Below are 24,461 nucleotides of genomic sequence, written 5' to 3' on the forward strand. Positions count from 1 at the left end.
AAGAAAGTCATACACATCTGGGATGGCACAAGGGTGAGTAAATGATGACAGAATTTTCATTTTTCGGTGAACTGTCCCTTTAATTGGATAACATTTTGATTGCTTTCTACACTTATTTACTCTCTACTTCTTTTCTTCTCATCTGCCCTACCGAGATACATTTTTATTATAAAAACAATACAAAAAAATGGTTCAAACCAGTCTAAGGTGTGGTTTGCTGTTCTTAGCTGGTCCAGCTGCTGTTTAGCTGGTCTAGTTGGTCTCCCAGCATGGCCAAGCTGGTGTTTAGCTGGACCAGCTTAAAAGTGCCAAAATCCATCTAAAACTAACAAAACAGTCCAGCTAAAGAGGCATGGGCTGGTCTTCCAGCCTACGATCTTAGGGGCTAGTTTACGTTGTTTTTACAGCAGGGTGCCATAACCCTGCACATTTTAACTGCTTATGTTTTCCTCTTTTCTGGCCTCTTTTTTCCTCTCTCCGCTTTCCTCTGTGTTTGAATAGATGAGATTGCTGTACAGTTTGAGGCCACTCAATGCCATATTCTCTGCAGGCACAATCAGAGGCACCGCAAGCTCAGCCGCTATGAGACTAGTCCAGTTCTGCCATGGAAGAGATGAGAAGAGGGTCAGAGTCAGGGTGGAGCAGGCAGAAGTTCAGGGGGTCATTGATCTGAAAGCTTTCGACCCCTCCATGCCTTCCACCATGAGAGAGTTTCTAGAGATGGGACAGAAGGGAATGGACTGTGCTCAGAGGTATAAGAATGACCACTGTAACAAACCACAAAAACTGGAAAAATATGTGAGAGAACACACACTTTACAATCACATGCCAAATAATAGATAGCGCAAGTGAATAGATTGTTTAATTTCGGGCAATGTTAAAGGAATAGTTTGCCCTGAAATGAAAAATTTGCTATTATTTACTCACCCTCATTACGTTCAATACATGTATGACTTTCAACCATCTGTGGAATACAAAAAGTGAATTTTTGAAGAATATCCTGGCCACTCTTTTCCATGAAATTACAAAAAAGCACCACAAAGGTATCATAAATGAAGTCCATATGATTTATGTACTATATTCCAAGTCTTCTGAAGCCATATGATAACTTTGTGTGAGGAACGGAAATTAAAGTCAGCACTGACATAAAGGCATTGTACATTGCCTCTTTCTTAGGGCTCTGTCCAGTGGTCAGTGTGTTGTGCTGCGGTCAGATATCAGGCTGCTCTCTCCAGTCACTGGCACAGAAAAGGTGGTGTGTGTTGGTATGAATTATAGATACCACTGCCTAGAGCAGAGTGCCCCAATTCGTGAGGAGCCCATTATTTTCAGCAAGTTCCCTTCAACCATTACTGGCCCTTGCGAATATATCATTCTACCAGCAGAGAGTAAGGTGAGCTCTGTATGTTATGGTTTCAAACAATATTTATGTTAAAGGAATATTCCGGGTTCAATACAAGTTAAACTCAATCAACAGCATTTGTGGCATAATTTTGATTATCACAAAATCAATTATGTCAACTTTTCTTTAAAAGTAGCAAAAATCAAGGGTTTAAATAGAGTATAAAGGCGGAAATGTGGAGCTTATAATTTTATAAAAGCACTTACATGAATTCTTCTTTTAAAACTTGTGTATTATTTGAGCTGTAAATCGTTTTTACTGTTGTGTTAGAGTTTACAGTGTAACGTCGTCATTGCAACGAAGTTGTAAAATTAGACATAACTTTACACAATAAGTAAGCGATCTTATCCCACTTAAATCATGCTAACATGCATATTGTTTACATCTTGTGGCTAAACTTTTGAAACAGTGAGTATTTTAACGTTTACGGATTGGCCCCATTCACTTCCATTGTAAGTGCCTCACTGGAACCCAGATTTTTCTCATTTTTGAAAAAGAGGGACAAGTCAAAATAATTTTTTGTGATAATCAACATTATGCCACAAATGCTGTTGATTGAGCTTAATTTGTACTAAACCCGCAATATTCTTTTAAGGTATGAAACTGTCTGCCATAGGTGGTCACATATTAATTAAATAAGTATGTGATTGGTGAGGTTATTTGACATATTCCAAACAATGCAAATAAAATAAACATGATTTGCTACAGTTTGTCTGAGAGCCTATGGCATTGCCTAGATTAATGTGAGTAGTAAAAATGCAATATAACAAGTCGTAAATTTAATGAAGAGATGTCTTTATGCTAACATTCAGAATTTATTATTCAGCCTCCTGGCAGTTGGACAGTCCTCTGCGAAAAGAATGTCACATAAGTTAATCATTTTCTCTTTCCTATGTTGCAGGATTCACTGTAGCTAATGATGTCAGCACTCATGACTGGCAGATGAAACGCAATGCAAAGCAGTGGCTGCTGGGAAAAACGTTCGACTCGTTCTGACCTCTCGGGCCAGCGCTTGTTACCACTGCAGCACTGAATGGTATTTAAAAGTTAACCATATAAAAAGTTAAAAGTGTCAATGAAGGTGATCTTGTGCAGGACAGCAGGACTCACTTTAAGAGGAAAACCCCTTCTGAAGTATACAAATCATGTTCAATATGTAATCAGTAATGTCTAGTGTAATTTTTGATCAAGCAGACGTTCATAATCTGGGAACCCGTTGCCTGGTGAATGGGGCAGTTATTCAGGACAGTAACACCAATCAAATGTTCTTCCAGACAGATAAACTAGTGGCTTGGGTCTCACAGTAAGCAAATAATTTTGGTTTTAATATTCTAATAGTATGTGTTCAAAACCATCAAAAGACATTTTAGTAGTGACTAAACATTTGTTGTTGGCTTGTATATATTTTAATGAAAGCAGAGAAATGCATTGCATGAAATATGTAGGCCTATAAACTTGTATGAAATGTTCATTTCTTGTCATAATGTGTGATACTGTTTGCAGCATGTTGTTTTGTGGGCTGTCCTGGGTTAAATGTATTCTTTGTGACAGGATTAATCTGTCTCACACTGAATATTTTTATAGTACATAATTTGTAATTCAGTCGGGCATGACATCATTACAATGCTCAATATTGTAATACAAAATGACTATTCATTTGGTTGCAGCTCTTAAAGGGATAGTTCACCCAAAAACGAAAATTCTCATCATTTACTCACCCTCATGATATCCCAGTGTGTATGACTTTCTTTCTTCACCAGAACACATTTGAAAAAAATAAATAGAAAAATATCTCAGTTCAGTAGGTCCTTAAAATGCAAGTGAATGGTGATCTGATTTTTGAAGCTCCAAAAATCACAGACAGTCAGCAGAATTGTCATCGATACAACTCGATACGATCACTTTTTAACTCTAAATCATGCTTCCGGTATGCTTAACAAGAGGGTGGAGTCCAAGCGGTCTCTCGTGTGACGTATTCGCGTTGCCATGATACAAACCTAATCTCACGTTCTCCACTCGGTTGAGACATCCAGGATGAGTACACAAACACACCATTGTGATTAAAGAAACAGATAAAAACAGATCTAAATCCAAACCAACAAAGCTACTGTACAGCGTTCCTCCTTCTCACTTGTAAACAGCACTGCTCTTCCAGCTGTGACTCACATGCGTCAGTTCTCTTGAGTGTTTCAAATGCCAATGTGATTACGACAAATGCGCGTACCACTTCAGACCGGAAACAGATTAAGAGTTAAAAAAAGTACTTAAATATTTATCTTTTTTGCACCAAAAGCGATCGTGTTGCTTTAGAAAACATTAATTTAACTGCTGGAGTCGTATAGATGACATTTCTGCTGTCTGTGATTTTTGGAGCTTCAAAATAGAAATCTCCATTTACTTGAATTTTAAGGACCTACTGAGCTAAAACATTTTTCTATTTTTCTTCAAATGTGTTCTGGAGAAGAAAGAAAGTCATACACACCTGGGATATCATGAGGGTGAGTAAATAATGAGAGAATTTTCATTTTTGGGTGAACTATCCCTTTAAGAGTTACTTTATTATTGCTTTTCGACTTCATCCTGTTTTTCCCGCAGGTTTGTAACTCTTTGTCCTGATGATGTGTTTTTGACTGGAACACCTCCAGGTGTGGGGGTGTTCAGAAATCCACCTGTGTTTCTAAAGGTGAGCTATTCTTTAGGAAAATGTGATATATATTTCAACGTTACTGGGCTGACGTCACACTCTACAATCATTGCACCTGGCAAGCTGTCAACACCCTTTCCTGAAATCTTTGTTTTGCTGCACGAGTAACGTGTGGCTTTCGTGCCACTGATTCCCTTCTGTTCAAACAGTCAGAGCAGTGTGACTGATGATACAATGACAATAGCTGTAATCCTGAACAACATATAAAAAAGACCAGCTGGAATGGTCTTATTGATGCTGACGTAATGCAAGTTTTTAAGCAAAACTGAGGATTTGAAAGAAAATAGGCTGTGCAAAGATGCAATCACTGCTGTATTGTTCTCCATCTATTTCAGCAATTTGTTTTCATCAAACTATTTTAAGCCTTAATGCTCATTCCAGGATCTGGCAGTATTCTGTAGTTTTAATCACACCAAAATTCTTAATAGTGCCATCTATCCACATTTTTCTAACTCTGGGCAATTCAATACGATATAGTAGAGCTATAAACAAACCGGGTGGCAAACTATAAATGCAAAGTCTTTGTATGATTTGTATGTAAGACCTAAAAAAAATGTCAGAGACAGTCATAGTGCAATTAACAGTGACTACTTTGTTGAAAGTTAAAAAAAAATCTGCTTATTTTAATTGCTTTTATACTTAGAGCTGTTGTTCTGCATTTTTTCTCAATTGCTTTAACTCTACTTTCTAGAACCTACATTATTGGCTTCATTAATAACAATAATAAAAACACTTTTCCAATTAGACAAGGATAACTTCATCCTTCATTTATGCAATAACTGACATTCATTCAGTGTGCAGCAGATGTGCCCAAGAAGAAAGCAGCCACCATGCCACACATCATTTACACCAAATATTTGCTTGTTAAAATATACTTTAACTACTTATGTATGATTTTAAATGCAATGTTCACAACTCAGAAGTGTTAATTCCTTTTGAAAACTGTTGCATTATTAGACACGATTGGTCTAAAAATGTGTTGACACATTAAAATTGGTCTGGTCCATTGAGGTTTGCAAGCAAAAATGTTCCACTGGGTAAAAGCACTATCGGTTTCCATTGTCTGAGAAGTTAATATGCTGAGATGCAAATATGCATATATTTATGTATAGCATATACAGTATATTATTTCTGTGTCTAAGCAAATATAATTTTTTTTTTCTATTTAAAATAGACATTTTTCTATCATTTAAATCAGGTATATGATGTCACAAGAATTGAGTATTAAAAAATACAGCAACCTCTTCAAGTGTACCAAGTACTTTTTGAACGAGGTTCCCACAATCATGGAAATTAATAGAATCTCAAAAGTCATGGAAAGGTTTTCTTGTTATGCTCAGCTCTAAAATATTAAATCAGCTATAAATGACTCTTTTTGAGTACAATCTTTAAAAAAAAATATTCATAAAAATCGTTATTTGGTACAAGCGGCTAAAAAAGTCATGGAAAAATTATTTAATCAAAAGATGTGGGAAACTGTTTGAAACATTAATTGTATGTATTCTTTTGATATTTAATGAAGGCTAGTATGCTATAAGTATTTTTTTTTATGTTTCAGAGTAGAGATATTGTGGAGTCTCAGACTGATCAAATTGGATCCATAAGGAACACAGTAGTGTAGGAATATCTCCCAAGATAAATGCTCAACATTGACCCAAGTGCCATAAACAATATCTGTAATTTTTATTTTTTTAATTGTGAATATGATGGAAATACACTGTGTGCATTTAAAAAAATTAGCTGCAAAAGTAAAATACAGGATGCTACCGATACTAAAACAAGAACATCTAGATTTTTTTCAGAATCTGGCACAAAAATCCGTGTTAAATTTCTTGTAAATGTAAAGCTTGTTTTTACTAGTTTTCTTCTCACACAGGAACAGAATGTAAATCAAGCCTCCAGTAGATGGCATTATTTACCTGTATACAGTAGCTATATCGCTATTCTATCTTTACCTTAGGTTCTTAGGTTGAGATAGTATTCTTGTTTCCCAGACACAGAAGTGTTTAGTTTTGTATAAAATTACACTTTCAATATTCTTAAACCAGATATTTAATCTTAGACCAAATGTAATCCAGTATTTGACCCTATGTTTACAGGTTAGTTCACCCCAAAAAATTAACATTGTCATAATTTACTCACCCTCATGGTGTTCCAAATCAGCATGACTTTATTTAGTCCGTGGAACACTAAAGGAGACTTTTATCAGAATGTCTGAGTTGCTCTCTTCTGTACAATGAGAGTGGATGTGGACCAGTGGTTGTTAAGCCCCAAAAGAAACAAAAATGCACCCTAAAGTAGTCAGCTGTAGATTTTTCCACTATATTCTAAACTAGGGCTACACGATTTGAGCAATTTCTTTTTCTTTTTTTTTTTTTTTTAAAGATATTGCAATTTGAACTGTGATATGATAATAATAATAATAATAAAAAAAGATTGTTTGTAACTACTTTTGACCAAAATTTGGTTATGTTTTGCCCATGTTCTGCTGCCAATAAAAAGAACCTTTTTGTACTTCAGCCACAAAAACAATGAAACAAAGAGGAAAAAAAATCTGTCTTTATGTTTACTGTATATCTGCTTTTGTCCACTTTATGATAGTCTCTTAGCCCACTATTCATCATCATTATATTTGGAAGCCAGTCAACATGAATATTATGTTATTGTAATATTATATTGATGATGATTATTATTTAATAGTAATAATTCTATGATAAAATCTTAACTCTCATGGTGCATTGCTATGTAGTTCAGTTAAACCAAAGAGTTCTGAATCGTTAAGCTTTTAATTTGGCGATATCTGCATGGAGAATTTTAGTGTAACTGAGTTCACACAGTTGCATCACGTGCTCCTAACTATAACCTCTCTGTCCACAAATACCCAGTGCCTGGAGTGTATTATTTGTATTTGTTTATTAACTGGTAGCAGCCAAACATATCTGAAATTAAGCAAAAGTGAAATTAAAGTGAATCAGCACACGAAACCGAACAGAACCGAACGCAGAACAAATCTGCTACTCTGAGCACGAGATGGAGTTGTGAAGCACATGACTGCTCTGAAAACACTGTAATAATGCACTAACACAAATACAGGACAGAGCAGAGCGAGAAGAATATTTAATTAAATCGCAACCCTTTGCGGTAATCGCACAAGGTTATATCGGGATTTCAATTTTATTTTGATTAAGTGTGCAACCCTATTCCTAAACCTTCTGAAGTCCTGTGATAGCTTTGTGTGAGAAACAGACCTTTTAAAGTCTTTATTCACTAAAGATCTTGTTTAAGATTAGCTTTTAGATGAACTTTGTTTGTAAAAGTGCAGCTTGGACATTCTGCTAGAAGAAAGTCATACGAGTTTCGAAATGAGGTAATGAGGAGTAAATTAATTTCATTTTTGGGTGAACTATTCCTTTAAAACCAATTTATCCAAAGTAGAAATGACACTTATTACTTAAAGTACTGAATTCAACTGAGACATTACACTTTTGTTCTTAGGGGAAAAGTGATGTTGACAGCAGTGGATAGTAGTACTATTACTGTCCAAGCTTCTTGTCACTTGTTAATCAACCTATTCTTTTCCCATTCCTCTGTCCTGCTCTCTACCCCTTCACTTTCAACTAAAGGCATCTATGCATTCTCGGAGTTATTGATAGCTGTGTGTGTGGCGAGTCTATGGGTCGATTCTCTCCAGAGAGCTTATTCAGCACTTCTGTGTTACAAGCACCAGCTGTTAGTCTGTTTCAGATGTCCAAGGCCCCTCATTTGTGTTACTCAGTATTAAAACACACAAGAATGATCTGCCTGTGTAAATGTACATGTAGAACTGTTATCATGTTGCAAGGACGGCTGTTTATATATGAGACTGTCATGTGATGGGTATATATAGAGCTGAAGTCATTTCCAGTGAATAATAGTTCAGTAGCTCCTCAAACTGCTGTGTCTGTAGCATCCATCACAATTATTGCCATCAATAGTTCATTTAATGAATTCTAAACCACCTAAAAACTCATTTTAATTACATTTACAGCTTCAAGCCCACTGGAATAGGACTTAAAGGATAGTTCACCCAAATTTACTTCATTTTCTCTCCCTCATCCAAATGCATGTGACTTACTTTCTTTCATGGAGCACAAAGGATGTTAGCCTCAGTCACCATTCACTTTTACTGCATCGTTTTCCATACATTTGTGGAAGAAAAAAAGTTACAAAAATACAGGTTTGAACAACACAAGGTTGAGTAAATGTTGGCATAATGTTAATTTTGAGATGAACTATTCCTTTAAATTAATAGTATTTGTGTGTGTGTGTGTATTTGTGCTTGAGGAAGCAGAAACATGCATAGAAAGAAAATATATGTAATAATTCATCTTAATGTTTGAGGTAACGTTATGAAGACAATGTGTACCGTTTAAGTAAGCATATGAGGACTCATTTGCACCACTGCATAGTAAATCTATAAATCAAACCATGACAGAAACACTGCAACCTGGTCAATTATAAGAAACATATGCACTGAACCGAGCCAATTACACACTGTATACATTTCAGTTAAACAAAAACCAATTATACTAAATCAACCCATTTCAATCAAACTAAAGAACACATTTTTTTTTTTTTTTTTACTTAATGCAGTTCCTTCCCACTCTATCTGCTCTTCATTAACAGAAAACATTATCTAACATATCCCTTTTTAAATAGTCATTATTCAACCCATTACTCAACTAATTCTGGGCTATTATGAACAATTAACTTCAAAAGGCAACCTAAATATCATGCACACTGCAGAAACCAAGTGTACCGGACAAAGCATAAACACAAATGTATTTAAATCTGTAGGAAATGAATGATTCATACAACACTCAAGAACTGAACAGAAAGTTGAGAAGTGCCTCTGGTTGTGCTGTTATCATTGTCAGCTGAGACATACTTCTCTCTTCACTTGTTTTACTTTTCTCTTTCAGTTACACATGAACTGTGAGAAAAACTGCAGCAGTTTCTCTTTGTTCCCACCATGAGAGAATAGAGGACTGATGTCTAGATACACAACTTCACTCTGCCTGTCCTCATTCAACACCTGGAGTAAAGAAACACAGACGCAATGTTTAATACCCAAAGGCCAATCAACACCTAAAGTAAAGAAACAAAGAGACTCAATCTTTAGCACCAGAGCCAAATTTATCATCTTTTATAATACCACCTGCTTGCAGTTTTAGTACAGCTTTCTGTAGGTATGTGCAATGGGCTGGTAGAAAGGCCACTGAGTGTAAATATAGTAAATCAGGATGTATAGGGCATGTTAGCTGGGATTTGCTTACCCCGAGATCAATGAAAGTACGAAGCGCCATTCTCACCAAGTCAATAGATGAGCACTCTAAAGAACATTCACACAATGACATCAGATATATAGCTCTGCTTAGGAGTGCTTTTGTCTTGAAGTATTATTTAATAATCCTTGAGCACAATGAGATCTGCAGAGCATTAAACCTTAAACTAATAAAACATCAAGGCTACAGACTTATAGCAGAGCTATATTATTCAGAAACACACAGCAATGATAGTCGGTTAAAAAAAACAACTGCTGGATTAATAATACATTAAAGAAAATGCATAAGCAGCTGTCAGATGTTGAGGTGAAGCTATCAATATCTACAGTACGTAGGCCATGTTTAAAGGTTAAAACCAGTTTATTTATGCTCTATCAAACATCGAGAAGCTCAAAACTGCTTTGACAACCAAAGTTATATCTAAAAAGGTTGCACTGAGAACTCTAATCTTTTAGCTTCATGGTAGTGCGTAGAGAAGAAAACGTGAGTTTGTGTCTCCTACCGTGATGCACTTTGTCCAGCTGAGCTCGGTTCTTCAAGTGTGCATGTAGCTGTCTCATGCAATCTGTCTCTGAGATAAAAAAAAAAAAATTGTGTTTAAATACACTTAACACACTCAGCGTAAATAGTGAGTTATGCTGCAAAGGCACACTAACCCATCACATATTGCAACGGCATTGTTTGGAGAGAGGTCAAGAGTTTGTGTGGGTGTGTACTAACCTGTGATAGGTAAGGGGATGTAATGAAGGCTTTCAAAAGCCCAGCACAGAGCTCACAGTTGGACACTCAATAAACTACAGAGAAAAACAGCAGTTCTGGGCACTGAGATGGCTGACTCAACTAGAAAGCAAAGAGAGAAAGGAGGGCAGAAGGGTAGAGGACAGTAAGTAAACCTGCCCCGTGTCCTGATATTTCCTGATATCCTTGTAGAGCATCACTATTACTATTGCTCATACTTCGAGTAAGGCAACATGGTCTTATAGAATCATGTTACTATACCTAAATTCTTGCAAAATGATTTTTACGTGTCTCGTTGTACGTATCAGGGCACATTCCTGGTGGAACAAACACCAATAGGTGCTAAAACAACAGCTCTATTCACTTTCACAAAAATCACAAGTAGAGGGGCAGATTATCAGTTCATAAACACTTATTAAACACACAATGCTATCTTTAGATATCAAAAACTTTTACAATAGCACGACTTATAAGGCAATAGATATTAACGTTTGCATTCCATAACCAACTATATTTACAAGCTTGTTCGAGACTGATCAAATTGCACAGTTGCTCAACTATTACAGCATTGCACTTGTGATGCAAATGACTGAGGTATGAGTCCTGAAGAGCACACAAGTCAATGCATGAGCCAAAAGTGCAATGGAAGCACCACAAAATGATGTGTTTGCTTCTGCAAATGCGTTTTTTCTCACATTTGCTTTGTCTGACACCATCGATTAGGTTTAGGTTTAAAGTTTAGGTAAGGGATAAAGGGAGGTCAGTTTTGTTCATTTGAAATTTTTGAAACAGAGCATTCACCTTAAAAACCTTGTTTGTTCGGTGGAAAATTTTACTCATTTTTAGTTCCACTCAGTGGACATTTTACCTCAGAACTGGTGCAATACAGGTAATGAACTACATGATGTACAGTAATTGTGCAAAAATGTCACCATAGTTGCATCATTTTTATGAGATCAGGCTGGGTTTAGGGATTTCAACAAACCTCTAAACCCAAGTATTGAATTTGGGCACAAAAGTTGTCCTGCACCATTTGTGCTACGGACATGAATGATCTAAATCGAGTGGATCGAGTAGAGTTGAAAAGAGTTATATTACATTTTTAGAGTGATATTAATTTTCAAGCTTATATTTTTCTGGCAAGTAACAAAACAGACGAAAAAATACCATAGACTTATATTAAAGGAGTTACCCGAGCCATATACCAGTTTGACATACTTGACTTTGGCATACTGTACAGTAGGGAAGTATGCAAATTTGGATGCAGGGATAGGGACTTGGGGGTGGGCTCTGTTGACTTGGGCCAGTAAGCAACAACCTAGCAACCATCAAGAACAATAGCATAGCATAACCCTGGCAACTTCCACTAACATTTTCTTCAGAAAAATCTTGTTATTACATTACACCACCTCACGCTTGACATCAAGCGCAAAGGCAGTATAATCAAGCTTCTCTCATGAATGCGCCAAAGAGACCACAGATGTCAAGAGTTGCATCTTGGTCTACTGTCATCGTTTGTATTGCTTCAGAAGACACGGATTAAACCACTCAAATCGTATGGATTACTGTTATGCTTCCTTCTTACATGGCTCTCTGGAATACTCGGTCAATGGTGCCATCCAGCGGTCTGATTTTGCTCAGTAACAACCACACCTTTATGTATGTGAGTGGTGGTGGCATAGTGGACTAAAGCACTGAACTGGTAAGCAAAAGGTTGTTGGTTCAATCCCCACAGCCACCACCATTGTGTCCTTGAGCAAGGCACTTAACTCCAGGTTGCTCCAGGGGGATTGTCCCTGTAATAAGGGCACTGTAAATTGCTTTGGATAAAAGCGTCTGCCAAAATGCATAAATGTAAATGTTTCAGACCACTCATCCAGTTATAGCGAGTCATCCCTTTCCTGCTTCTTGGATCACTGTGTGTTCTCTACAAGTAAGCTAATAAAATAATTTCAGCTCAAATCAATGTTCATTTATTTGTTTGTAATAAGATTTATAATGAAGAGTCAGATGCTCATTAATTACAAAATAAACACCAACAGAACTCCAACGCAAATCGGAGGTGGATTTCAGCTGTTCAGTGATTTCTTTCTTGTCACAAAATTACATAATTTCAATGCAAATTAATATTTTATGTACATTTATTTATTTGGTTAGTAGCCATGTTATAAGCGGGATATTGTACAGTTAGCTGGTTGTTTATCCCTTTACTTAATTTCCTTTTTGGTGCTTAAAGGTTTTGGACTCTATTGACTTAGATTGTATGGATATAAACACAACATACTGTACATATCTGAAAATATATTTATTTGTGGTCATACGAGTTTGACACAGCATTAGTGTGAGAAAATGATGAGAGAATTATAATTTTTGGGTAAACTATTCCTTTAAAGTAAGCATTTTTGCCCCCCCAAGACAATAGCTAAAAGAAAAGAATCAACATTCAAAAACTCTAAAATTAAAATCAAATGAGCCCAACAGTTCAATAAGTTTAAACAAAAACAAGAAAACTCACAAACAAAAACAAGCTTCTAAGCCAGGCACTTTCAGTTGTAGAAATGATCAGTTAAGGTTCTGATGTGACAGAAGACACCAATTCACCCCAGTTTCACATACGTCAGCCTCCAAGCACATGCTATTGACTTTCCCTTCTACTGTTTTCTCTTTGTGGTGGATTCATTGCGCAGATACTGAAAAATGTCAAGCAGCAGACTGCGCCAGACTTCAAGAGCAGCATCTTTGAACTCTGTCTTCATTTTAAAGCTGTTTTTGTCTGCTTTGGTGTGTGTGAATGATAAATGAGGTGTGTGTTTATGTTTGTGAGGGGTTTTCATCTTATTGGAAAACTGGATCCTTTAATAGTGTGTCCAGTCATTACGTGTGTACTTTCAATCCGAATATACATTATTATAAATCAAATTATATTCAAATCCAAAAACCTCTGAATATTTAAACTTAATGCTCAGGCATGTTGACAGTCATTTACACTAATTTTCCATATTTAATTTAAGGATTAATTAACCCAAAAATGAAAGTTCTGTCATCATTTACTCAAACAAAGCTTGGGCAAAGATGAAGAACAACAGTGAACTGATCCTTAAATTTTGGCCTGTTCCACACACAAAGCTTTTGAATAGCTTCAGAAGCGGAATATAGCGCAACGAGTCGAATGGACTACTTTTGAAACTATTCTGGTGTTTTTGTTGTTTTTGGAGCTTGACAGCCCCTTGTCTCTATGTAATGTCACATTATTGCAAAAGCTACCTAAAGAGTGGATGTACCTTAAAAGAGCGCATATCTGGTTCCTCACAGTCTGAATCGCTGCGCTGGTCAGGATTGTCTGAAGTAGCCCATGATGAACACACCTTACCTCTTCATGAAGTCACACACTGGTGTATCCCTTTGAACCTAAACACACAAACAAGTACACTTCTCTACAGACAAGCACAGACAAGTGGCAAATAATCACTTTGAGACTGAAATTACCTTTAACCACAGAGAAAAAAAAAAAAAAAATAGCTGGCTCTGAACACCATCACAGAAACTGATGAAAAAAAAAAATCAGCCAACTTTCACTTCTGTAGGTGTTGGGTGTTCAAACTCAGTAGGCTGAAAACTATGGAAACACTTAAACACAAATGGCAGGGACAGTCAGGGCGCCAGTGATGACAACCCATTTTCCTCTATTAGATTCAGACTGAGGGCCTGCTGAATCTCTGGGCAATAGGTGTAAAAAAATAAAAATAAAACTAAATGCATTTTTGTCCATCTTGTCTTTTAATCTTTTATAAAGACTAGTGATAGACCAACATATATAATGCATATTATCTGTACAATAAATTTAAGTAAATAATTTAGAGTAAATATTGTGTACAATTCATTTCTTTTCAGCAGTTTGTGTGTGTCTCATTTGCTGTAATTATACTGTATTACATCATATGCTATAATACAATTTCATGATAGCAAACATAGGCCACCCTAGTCTCTAGATCGGGGGGCTCAATGCTGCTCCTGGAGATCTGCCTTCCTGCATTGGCAAATATCATTTGATTATCAATTTACCATAATTTGACAATACAAATACATTTTAATGACACTTTAGGCCTACAGTCCACTGAAAGTAATTACTGTGCAAATGATTTCAGTTTCATATTATCATATTATAATATATGATGATAATCTATCATGTTATAAGTGATATCACTGTTATGTAAATAAACAAATATTTTATGGATGGTTTATGACCTCTATCCAACCCTTTGCATTTATGATCATTAGTCTGTCTGGCTTCAAACAATCAGCCTGTGCTCTGTGATGGCCCATTCATGTCATTGGTATTGCAGAAACAGTTGTGTTCCAGAAGTAAAAATCCATTCATTTTCTCCATAGGGGAATCAATTTCTAACAATAACTAATAAACCTTTAAAGACAGACCAACCATGAGCTCAGAGTTTGTTAATCGCTGGTATACGCATCTGTTGAATCCATCAGTCCACTGTAATTCAATAAAAAGTTTAACAAATCGTGGAGTGGAATTACCCATAATCCTGAAGGGAAAACCAACTCAGCAGAGACTGCCCACTTACAAGACGCACTGTGTATAATGCAATCAAGTCAGTCTCCCTACACTCTCCCTAAACTACCAAAACATTATGACCACCTGCCTAATATGCTGTTGGTCCTCTGCGTGCCGCCAAAACATGCAGAGGTTACGATTAAATGTCAAGAATAGTGAAAAAATTACTTTCAATGTATTTGGCTAAGGTGTATGCAAACTTCTGACTTCAACTGTATATATATATATATACAGTTGAAGTCAGAAGTTTACATAGATTGTTTCACTTTTAATTGACTATCTATAAACAATTGTTGGAAAAAGTACTCGTGTCATGCAAGTAGATGTCCTATACGACTTGCCAAAACTATAGTTTGCTAATATGAAATCTGTGGAATGGTTAAAAAATTTGTTTTAATGACTTCAACCTAAGTGTATATAAACTGACTTCAACTGTGTATACATATATATATATATATATATATATATACACACATACATACATACATACACAGGCGCCAAAAGTTTGGAATAATGTACAGGTTTTGCTCTTATGGAAAGAAATTGGTACTTTTAGTCACCAAAGTGGCATTCAACTGATCACAATGTATAGTCAGGACATTAATAATGTGAAAAATTTCTATTACAATTTGAAAAAAATCTACTTAAACTACTTCAAAGAGTTCTCATCAAAAAATCCTTCACGTGCAGCAATGACAGCTTTGCAGATTCTTGGCATTCTAGCTGTCAGTTTGTCCAGATACTTTCACCCCACGCTTCCTGTAGCACTTGCCATAGATGTGGCTGTCCTGTCGGGCACTTCTCACGCACCTTACAGTCTAGCTGATCCCACAAAAGCTCAGTGGGGTTAAGATCCATAACACTCTTTTCCAATTATCTGTTGTCCAATGTCTGTGTTTCTTTGCCCACTCTAACCTTTTTTTTTTTTTTCTGTTTCAAAAGTGTCTTTTTCTTTGCAATTCTTCCCATAAGGCCTGCACCCCTGAGTGTCTCCTCTTTACTGTTGTACATGAAACTGGTGTTGAGCGGGTAGAATTCAATGAAGCTGTCAGCTGAGGACATGTGAGGCATCTATTTCTCAAACTAGAGACTCTGATGTACTTATCCTCTTGTTTAGTTGTACATCTGGCCTTCCACATCTCTTTCTGGCCATTCTTCGTTGACCTCTCTCATCAACAAGGCATTTCCGTCCACAGAACTGCCGCTCACTGGATATTTTTTGTTTTTGGCACCATTTTGAGTAAACTCTAGAGACTGTTGCACGTGAAAATCCCACGAGATCTGCAGTTACAGAAATACTCAAACCAGCCTGTCTGGCACCAAAAATCATGCCACAGTTGAAATCAGTGAAATCACATTTGTTCCCCATTCTGATGGTTGATATGAACATTAACTGAAGCTCCTGACCTGTATCTGCATGATGTTATGCACTGCACTGCTGCCACACAATTGGCTGATTAGATAATTGCATGAATTAGTAGGTGTAGAAGTATACCTAATAAAATTGTCACAGAGAACTTACTGAGTACTTTATTGAGCACTTTACTGGATTTTGGAGATGCCACATGTGTAAAGATTTACCTCCTCCATAACGAGAACCCCACAGCACACCATACTATCCACAACACCAAAAGTAAAGCTATGAGCTGTCTGACACGGCTGAGAGAGAGACAGACAGATAAGAGAGACAGTGCAGATGGAAAGAAAGCAAGAGAGAATTAGTTCCACTCAGCTGTTGTGTAGTGGGGTTTTTTTCTTGTTGACATATCACAGCCTTTACAAGTGTTTATTTGCTGATGTAAGTGTAAAATGTCCCGGCAATAATTACACATGCTATTCCAGCCACTGAAGAACCCTTGAACGGGAAATTCGATTTAAAAGACATCAAGAGAGAAAAATAAAGGGAACAGATGGAGAGCGACTGGTCGATTGGAAGAGAAAGAAATCAGAAGAATATATGAAAAAATAAATACATTTTGTTCAGACTGATTAAAAAGTGAGAAGGCTGAATAACCACCAGCTTCAGTGTGATTATAAATGTCAATTGAGTTTGTACCTATATTGTTAAATGCTGGCAGACAATCACTGATAATCAACCATCGATGCACTCTTTTTCATGCACCACATATATCAATGGGCATTTTTACATGCGCAATCTTACACTGATTATGCTTAATAACAATGTGTAAGGTCATGTAAGCACCTTAAACCATGTTCTTTTATTGGGGTAAGGTCATAAACTGTTTCAGCAAATCCGAACGGCACATAGATTTTTGCCAATTACCTGACATTATCATGTATTTTCGTTGTAGATTTTCAAATGTACTGTATTATTATGAAAGATAAATGACATAAATAAAGAAATACAAATATAAAGGAGTGTAATTTTAACCTTCTTCAAACAACTCTAATTTTAAAAGATTATTTCCTTTCATGGTCATTGTGGATGAAAGACAGGGAGTGAACGTTTCAGTGCACTGGAGCGATTTTGCAACTGAGACAGCCAAAGAAATGGCTGACTCCATGACCAGTGCCTTGACTGCTGGTATAGGGAGCTGACTGGGATGCACCCAAGATCATGCAAAGAAACGTATCAATTCGCTGCATACAAAAGTTAAAATTTGGTGAACTCTGACCTGCGAATCTGGATAACGAGAAGACGTGTGACCAATAGAAGATCAAAATGTCACATGCTGACTTCTTGGATCAATTCGAAGGATACATATTTCAAAACTGTGAGCCCTCCCACGTGACAAATATCTTGGTCTGTTGGGTTGTCTGAAAAAAATGTGTAAGCTCAAGGCCTAGTGTGACTGCCCCTTTATCCAATGTGCGTGAATGATATACATATACTTGTTTTAGTTTTGACGTCAAAAACAGAACTGATGATGTAAAATCTCATGTAAACATGATTTTCTTGCATTGTACATTTTTTTGTGTAAGCTGATTTTTGAGTTAGCAGCATTTTGTTGTGCATGAAAATGCACTTATTACCTCACAACAGTTTTACCTTCTATTGTTCAATATCAAGTGTCATGTTTTTTTTTTTTTCATAATTTTTACTGTGCCTTGCACTATCATTGATTATTTGTTTTGTACAAAGTATTGTTTGCATTCAAATAAAAAAAAGTGTGGATTAAAAGTTAGTCATTAAACCAATTAAGTGTAATAAAATAAATGCATTTCATAGTGAGATCCCTGTATCAGTGCGTTTGAGTTGGAACTCACTGGTATGTATCCAGCTGACAATAAATGTGTGAGTTGGAGGCATTTCTCCATCAGCTCCTCCTGTCCTAGAACAACATCAAACTCCAGGTCGCTACCCCCTACACAACCTGCAACCTCACTCAGCATGGCTGAGATGGCACACACTTTACCCAAACACACACATGGCTTCAGGATTAGCACAGTCAATAAACACTGCTGTGGTGCAAAAGTGACTCAACCCAAACACACCAACACCATCTTTTCTCGCCTCCAATCCCCTCCCTAACACACAAACTCTTCTACCTCCTACAGCCTCATGTATGAAGACGTGAGTGAGTAGATCGCAGTGTTGGCACAGTGTAACCAGAGAGTTCGAGTCGGGACTTGGTGCAATGACGGGTACTCCAGTGGGTGGAGCTGCAGCCAGGAGCAGATGTGGGCGGAGCAGAACGAGCACATGATGCACCAGTCCAACCAGACAACCTTACACTGGTTGGACATACACTGACACCTAGTGGTGTGGATGCAGCATCATTCAAAATCAATAGTTTTCAGTTACAGATGCCATTGTAGAAATTCACTATTCACAATCAGCCATCATTAATATAATCCAAAAGTGAAAGTGTCCAATAACAAGACTGTTACTGAGATTAAGTGTGTAGTATTCTGCTGATCATGTGATTCTATAATGGCAGCCCCCATGAGGGCACCCCTGCCCCATGTAGAATAAAACAGCTTTTATAAGGTCACTGATATGACTAGAGTCCTAATCTTATGTGAGTGGTCATGATGTTATATATAGGTTTCAAAACTACAATTCATTTCTTTAGCAGTAAAACTTTTTTAATAGGGAAAAAATTACTGAGTGCACCTTTAAGAAATCAGCCTCAGGCAAGTCAGATGGGCATCATGTCACACGCCATCTGATAGTAGCAACAACAGAAAAATAAAATGTTCTTTGTGTACACTTGTCTTTTTGTATGGCTTTTGCCCAATGTGGAAAACAAATGTATGGTTGCAGAAATGGGAGCGGTCGGGAAGAAAATCACTGCGGGCAGAGAGCGGGTGAATATGGAGTAAAATTCAGCAGGAGCTTTCGGATGTGGGATAGAAACCAGCGGGAGTGGGCGGATACGGGATGGAAAAAACAGTCCCATGCAGACCTGTCTCAGCCCATTTTCTATTCACACTCAGTACATATGCATGCACAGTTTTAATAGAGCTACTGTGATTTTTTGCGTAATCAAGCTACAGTGTTTATCTGTCCAAGTACATGACCTAATGCATAATCAAATATTTGGAGGAGAGACGAATAATACTTCAACTTAAAAACACGTTGTGCATCGCATGTCTTTTGTGGCATGCACACAAAATCCAGTTGTGGTTTGATTGACATGTATACATGCTGTATGAAGCTGACCTACTATCACGTTATCTAGGTCTCTTAGTTCATCAAAAATCAGACAGCGTTTATATGACATTTTAAAAAGACAAATTATTTTTTTAACCTGACTGCAATCAAACTTTTAAAATGCATGTAAACGTACTATGTAGTTTTTGTTTGAAGAATAGGACTAAATGAATTTGCTTTATAATCTTTTAAAGAAAATAATATAGTATAGCCTCTTGTACCTTATTGCTTAAACATAACAATGATAAATCAACATATGTTTGGCCATTTTTTAATTACTGGCATTGCCCAATAGACCTGCTTGACTGATTAACAGAAGTGGAAGAACTCCCATTGCCCATTGTCATCAGCCACACTGCTCCCTACAAACATCTGGATAGGCCATTGAAAATCATATATCGATCAACCACTAATAAATAATTTAAGTGTTGTGAAGTAATACCCGAGAGGAGTTTGCATTTAAAACGCACCTTGCGATGCTTGTGGAGCAGCAAACAGGATACCAGATTGATGGACACGATGGCCATATTGCTAGTTGAGGCTAAAAAAAAAAAAAAAAAATAAAAATATATATATATATATTTTTAACAACAATAATAAAAAAACCAAGGTTTAGCCTCATGGATACAATAAGCACTAAGATGAGAGTAAGAGAATGGTCTGTGAGATCTTGTAAAGTATCAGACAGACTCACAGTACATCAAATGTATAGTTAGTGCAATGGTCTGCTGTCTCTCTGCAGGGGTATTTCAGGCATGACAGTAGGTGGGAGGAGCCAGGAAACATCCTTCTGGCCAAAGATGAAATCCATTCTGATGTAATAAATCACAACATGACATACCTTGTATAATAAATACATACTCGCATACTAACAGGTTGTACACTGAGAAATGCCCTGAAACACACATGGCCTTGATCTCAGCATTACATTTACATTTCTGCCTTCTACAAACCTCCTGCGAGTTTCAGGTGAAAGCTTTCTCTCCCTAACATGTGGAATAAAAGGCTTTACAACAACACATTATCAACTGTCAAAATGCAAATGCCAGCTGAGCCCCTTAGGGCTGAGTTTTCATGATAGTGCCTCCCTTCTGTAGATGCTCAGCTTTAAAACATACACCAACCCCTGAGGCTCACAGAAGAGAACAAAGAACAGATGAGGAGCTCTTTGTAGATTTTCCAGGATACTCCAGCTCATTAAGAGCCAGAACAATCTGGATGACTGATTTCTGCCGAGAACTTGGAGATGGTAAAAACTTGGAGCGCCGAGCACAATGCAGAAACGTTTCATGCCTTGCAGAAACTAATGGTGTAGCTCTGGAGGTCTGATTAAGCAAACTGTCTTTGTGTTGGCAGAGTCAGAGAGGAAGACAGATCACACTTTCAGAGAAACTTTATTCAGATAGAACACACATTTTTGGCATTTCAGTTTAGATGTTTGAAGTCTGAACAGCAAAAAAAATTAAATTTGAATTTTGATAACCATCTAAACGACATAAATATTATTATTTTTTTTCGGTCTGAACGGTCAGATTTCATTTGAAGTATTTTATTCCCGTCATTTGCGATGTGAAGTGTGTAACATGATACACAAGGCATAATAATGTATACAGCTGAGTCTAAATTCATATATTTTTACTCACTTGTGCTATTTACTATGTAATGAATGGTGAGTGAGTGAATGAGACACAGCATAAACATTGCTTACACCATTTGTTAACCAGATCCGAGGTGATATGGCTCGAGACAAGATATGAAAATTCTCTCATCATTTACTCAACCCTCATGATATCCCAGGTGTGTATGACTTTCTTTCTTCACCAGAACACATTTGAAGAAAAAATAGAACTTTTGAAGCTCTAAAAAGAACAGACATTCAGCATAAATGTCATCGATGACGTTCATGCTAACGGTCTGCCATTTTTGGAGCTTCAAAGGTCTGATCACCATCCACTTGGATTTCAAAGACCTACTGAGTGGAGATATTTTTCAATTTTTCTTCAAATGTTCTGGTGAAGAAAGAAAGTCATAAGCTCAGTTCGGAATGGCATACTACCCATACTACTCTTACTACTTCTGCCATATATGTCAGTGGCTGAAATAGTAATAGTATGGTAGTATGCCATTCGGAAATCAGCCATACACACTTGGGATATCATGAGGGTAAGTAAATGATGAGAGAATTTTCATTTTTGGGTGAACTATCCCTTTAAGTCATTACCATGGCTTCTAATGTAGATACACTGGATATTGACTACACTGGCTGAACAATCAGATCCAATTTCTTTGTAAATACTTGCAAAATGGCAGTGTAAACATTCAGTCCTAAAGGTTGGATTTAGAAATTGTATTGATGTGCAATGTTAACAAAGCCTGAGATGCACTGTCTATACTCCCCAGACCAGCACCATTCCTTCACTATTTGCTCTTCCTGATCTTTTTCTTGTTTTTACCTACCAGTTTAGCACATCTGATAAATTACATGTAGGTGAAGAACAACTGAAATGAGGAGGTACAGAAACACAGGAAAATTCATGACTGACAAAAAAACAACAACAAAAGGAAAAATGGAGTACGTAGAGTGAATGAATTAATTAATTAAAGCAAATCGTATGAGTTTTTTGTCTATGATCATATGGGCTGATAGACACTTGGGGGCAGATAGTAGGAGAGATGGATGAAGAGGAGGATGGGATGCTGCAGATGGGAGAGAAGAAATAGAGAGATTGAAGAAAGCCAGGCAAAAGACCTGTTGTGCAGTATGGCAGACATTAGCAGGTCCTGTAGGGGGCACCCTCCATCCATACGACACTTTCCGCTCTCACACGTCTCCTGAGAGGAAAGAGGAAAAAGAGTCTAAAAACTTTCTTCATGGTACCCATACTTAAGCTTAAACTTAAAGGTGAAATGCGTCCTTTCAATGTTACAAACTTGCTCCGATGACAGCTTAACATGCAGAGATAATTGTAAGCCATTCATAGGTTGATTCTCCCAAAAAGTATAAACACCGTGGCACTACCAAAACATTTTGCTTTGTTTGTTTTGTGCATCCCGACCAGCCCTAACACAGCAGCATTGTTGTCAACCAATGGGGTGAGTTTGGGGTGGGTCTATCAGTTTGTCTAACCAAGGAAGACAGAGGAAGTATTCAGAGACATGTTGCCATAATTCTTTACAATTTCGTTTGGTGACACTAGCATCACAGAAATTACACACTTTAAATATGGGCTTAAACATACTTTGAAAAATTTGCATTTTTGTGTGTGAATGCAGAAACGAGAGATAATGAGTGTAATTATTTGTGTGTGAGTCATACCTTCAGAGAGAAGGCTTGCACAAAATGTATCCTAACACTTCCTCTGTGATCACATTTTAGCAGGGAGACCACAAACTGCAGAGCAGACATCACGCCAGCCTAGAGATCACATAAAACAAATAACAAAATACTAATATCATCCACACATTCAAATGCTCACACACACAAGCAGATGAAATGACTTAGATATAATTCAGAGAAAACTATTGTCATCTTCACGACGCTCCAATGGTAAAGCCATTAGAGGAGAAATTAGTGGCTGTAATCACTATAACTAGCATCTATTAGAGCTGGATGCACACAATTATATGGATTTCTCCGACCTCTGTCTCTTTCCCTTTTTACATTGTAGCCTTGTCTTCACCATTCCTCAGTTAGAAGACCCTTATTAATATCTGCATATTAAAACCACCAAACCAAAAAGTAAAACAAATCAGCATCTGATTTCAATAATCTGAATGGTGCTGCTTGCATGTAATGAATGCTAGGTACATACAGGAATTGCAAAATGCAAAACTAGACTTTCACATTTCCTGAGGTACATGTGAGGTGTGCTTTCCCATGCAAAACTCACCAGCATGATGCTAGTGGGGTTGAGGGTATGGTTGCCAAGGCATTGCTATGTTGCTAAGTTGTTCTCAGTCATTTTAGTGCATTGCTATGTGGTTGCTAGGGTGGTTGCATACTGCCCCAAGTCAAAAGACCCCACGCCCAAGTCTCAATGATAATTTGGCCCCTAGGTGTTGGTTGGGTCCCTCTTTCAGTGCAAGTCTATGGGATTTTCTTGCCAGTTATATCTTCCACCAGGCAAAAATCTTAAGTCAGAAAATGCAAAAATCCAAGAGCACACCTCTCCTGAACAAGCCGCTCAATTTGAGGTATCATTCATGTCTGTAGCACAAACAGTAAAGTTTAATTTGTTTAAATCCCTAACCCTAATTATAAGCAATAATAATTGTTATGATTGCCTTACTAGCAAGCACTTCTAATTAGATTACAAGCTTATGATTGCACTTTTATGAGAACTATTATCATGTTTGCCATTATGAGGTAAATGTGCATGGTTTGGTAAATGGGCTTCTATGAAGATGTCGACTGTGACTTGATGGGGGTCAGTATGGGGTCTTTCTGGAGTGAGTTTTGTTAATATTAAGGTCATCACCTGTGGATGAATAAAGTGCTGTGACAGGCAATCATAGGATATGCCCACTAGTACGATGCTAACATCAGACACTAGACCATCAGTGATGGCCTGACATACACGTGCCAGCCATTGCCCGCCGTGAGCTTTGTCCACGGAGATGCCCACGCTGAGTCCAGGCCCTTTCATAACAGCTCGCCAATGAACTGAATTAGAATTAGGTTTATTGCCAAGTATGCTTACACATACAAGGAATTTGTCTTGGTGACAGAAGAATCCAGTGCACAAACAATACAACAACAAGACAGAGATAATAATAAAAAAATAGAATAAAAATAAAAAGTGAATAGAAAATATAAGTATATACAGCAATACACAATAAAACAAAACATATACTGTATATACAGTTGTGCTCAAAATTTTGTATACCCTTGGAGAATTGGTAATATATGTACCATTTTTAAAGAAAACATGAGTGAGCAGGCAAAACACATTTCTTTTATTTCTTATGGGATTCATATTCAACTGTAGGTTATAACAGAATGGCACAATCATAAAACAAAACATGGCAACAAAGAAAAAAATGAAATGACCCCAGTTCAGCAGTCTGCATACCCTTAGTTCTTAATACTGTGTATTGCC

The 24,461-nt window shown here is 37.1% G+C and overlaps 2 pseudogenes; one reads left to right on the plus strand and one right to left on the minus strand.

Moving 5' to 3' along the window:
* The first annotated feature begins 525 nt into the window (after positions 1–525).
* Positions 526–5,727, plus strand: LOC127424645 (fumarylacetoacetate hydrolase domain-containing protein 2-like; annotated as a pseudogene).
* A 2,517-nt stretch (positions 5,728–8,244) lies between these two features.
* LOC127424593 (glycerol-3-phosphate acyltransferase 2, mitochondrial-like) overlaps positions 8,245–24,461 on the minus strand; it is a 50,131-nt pseudogene continuing 33,914 nt past the window's right edge.

Source organism: Myxocyprinus asiaticus, chromosome 33 (assembly GCF_019703515.2).
Source record: "Myxocyprinus asiaticus isolate MX2 ecotype Aquarium Trade chromosome 33, UBuf_Myxa_2, whole genome shotgun sequence".
Taxonomy (NCBI): domain Eukaryota; kingdom Metazoa; phylum Chordata; class Actinopteri; order Cypriniformes; family Catostomidae; genus Myxocyprinus; species Myxocyprinus asiaticus.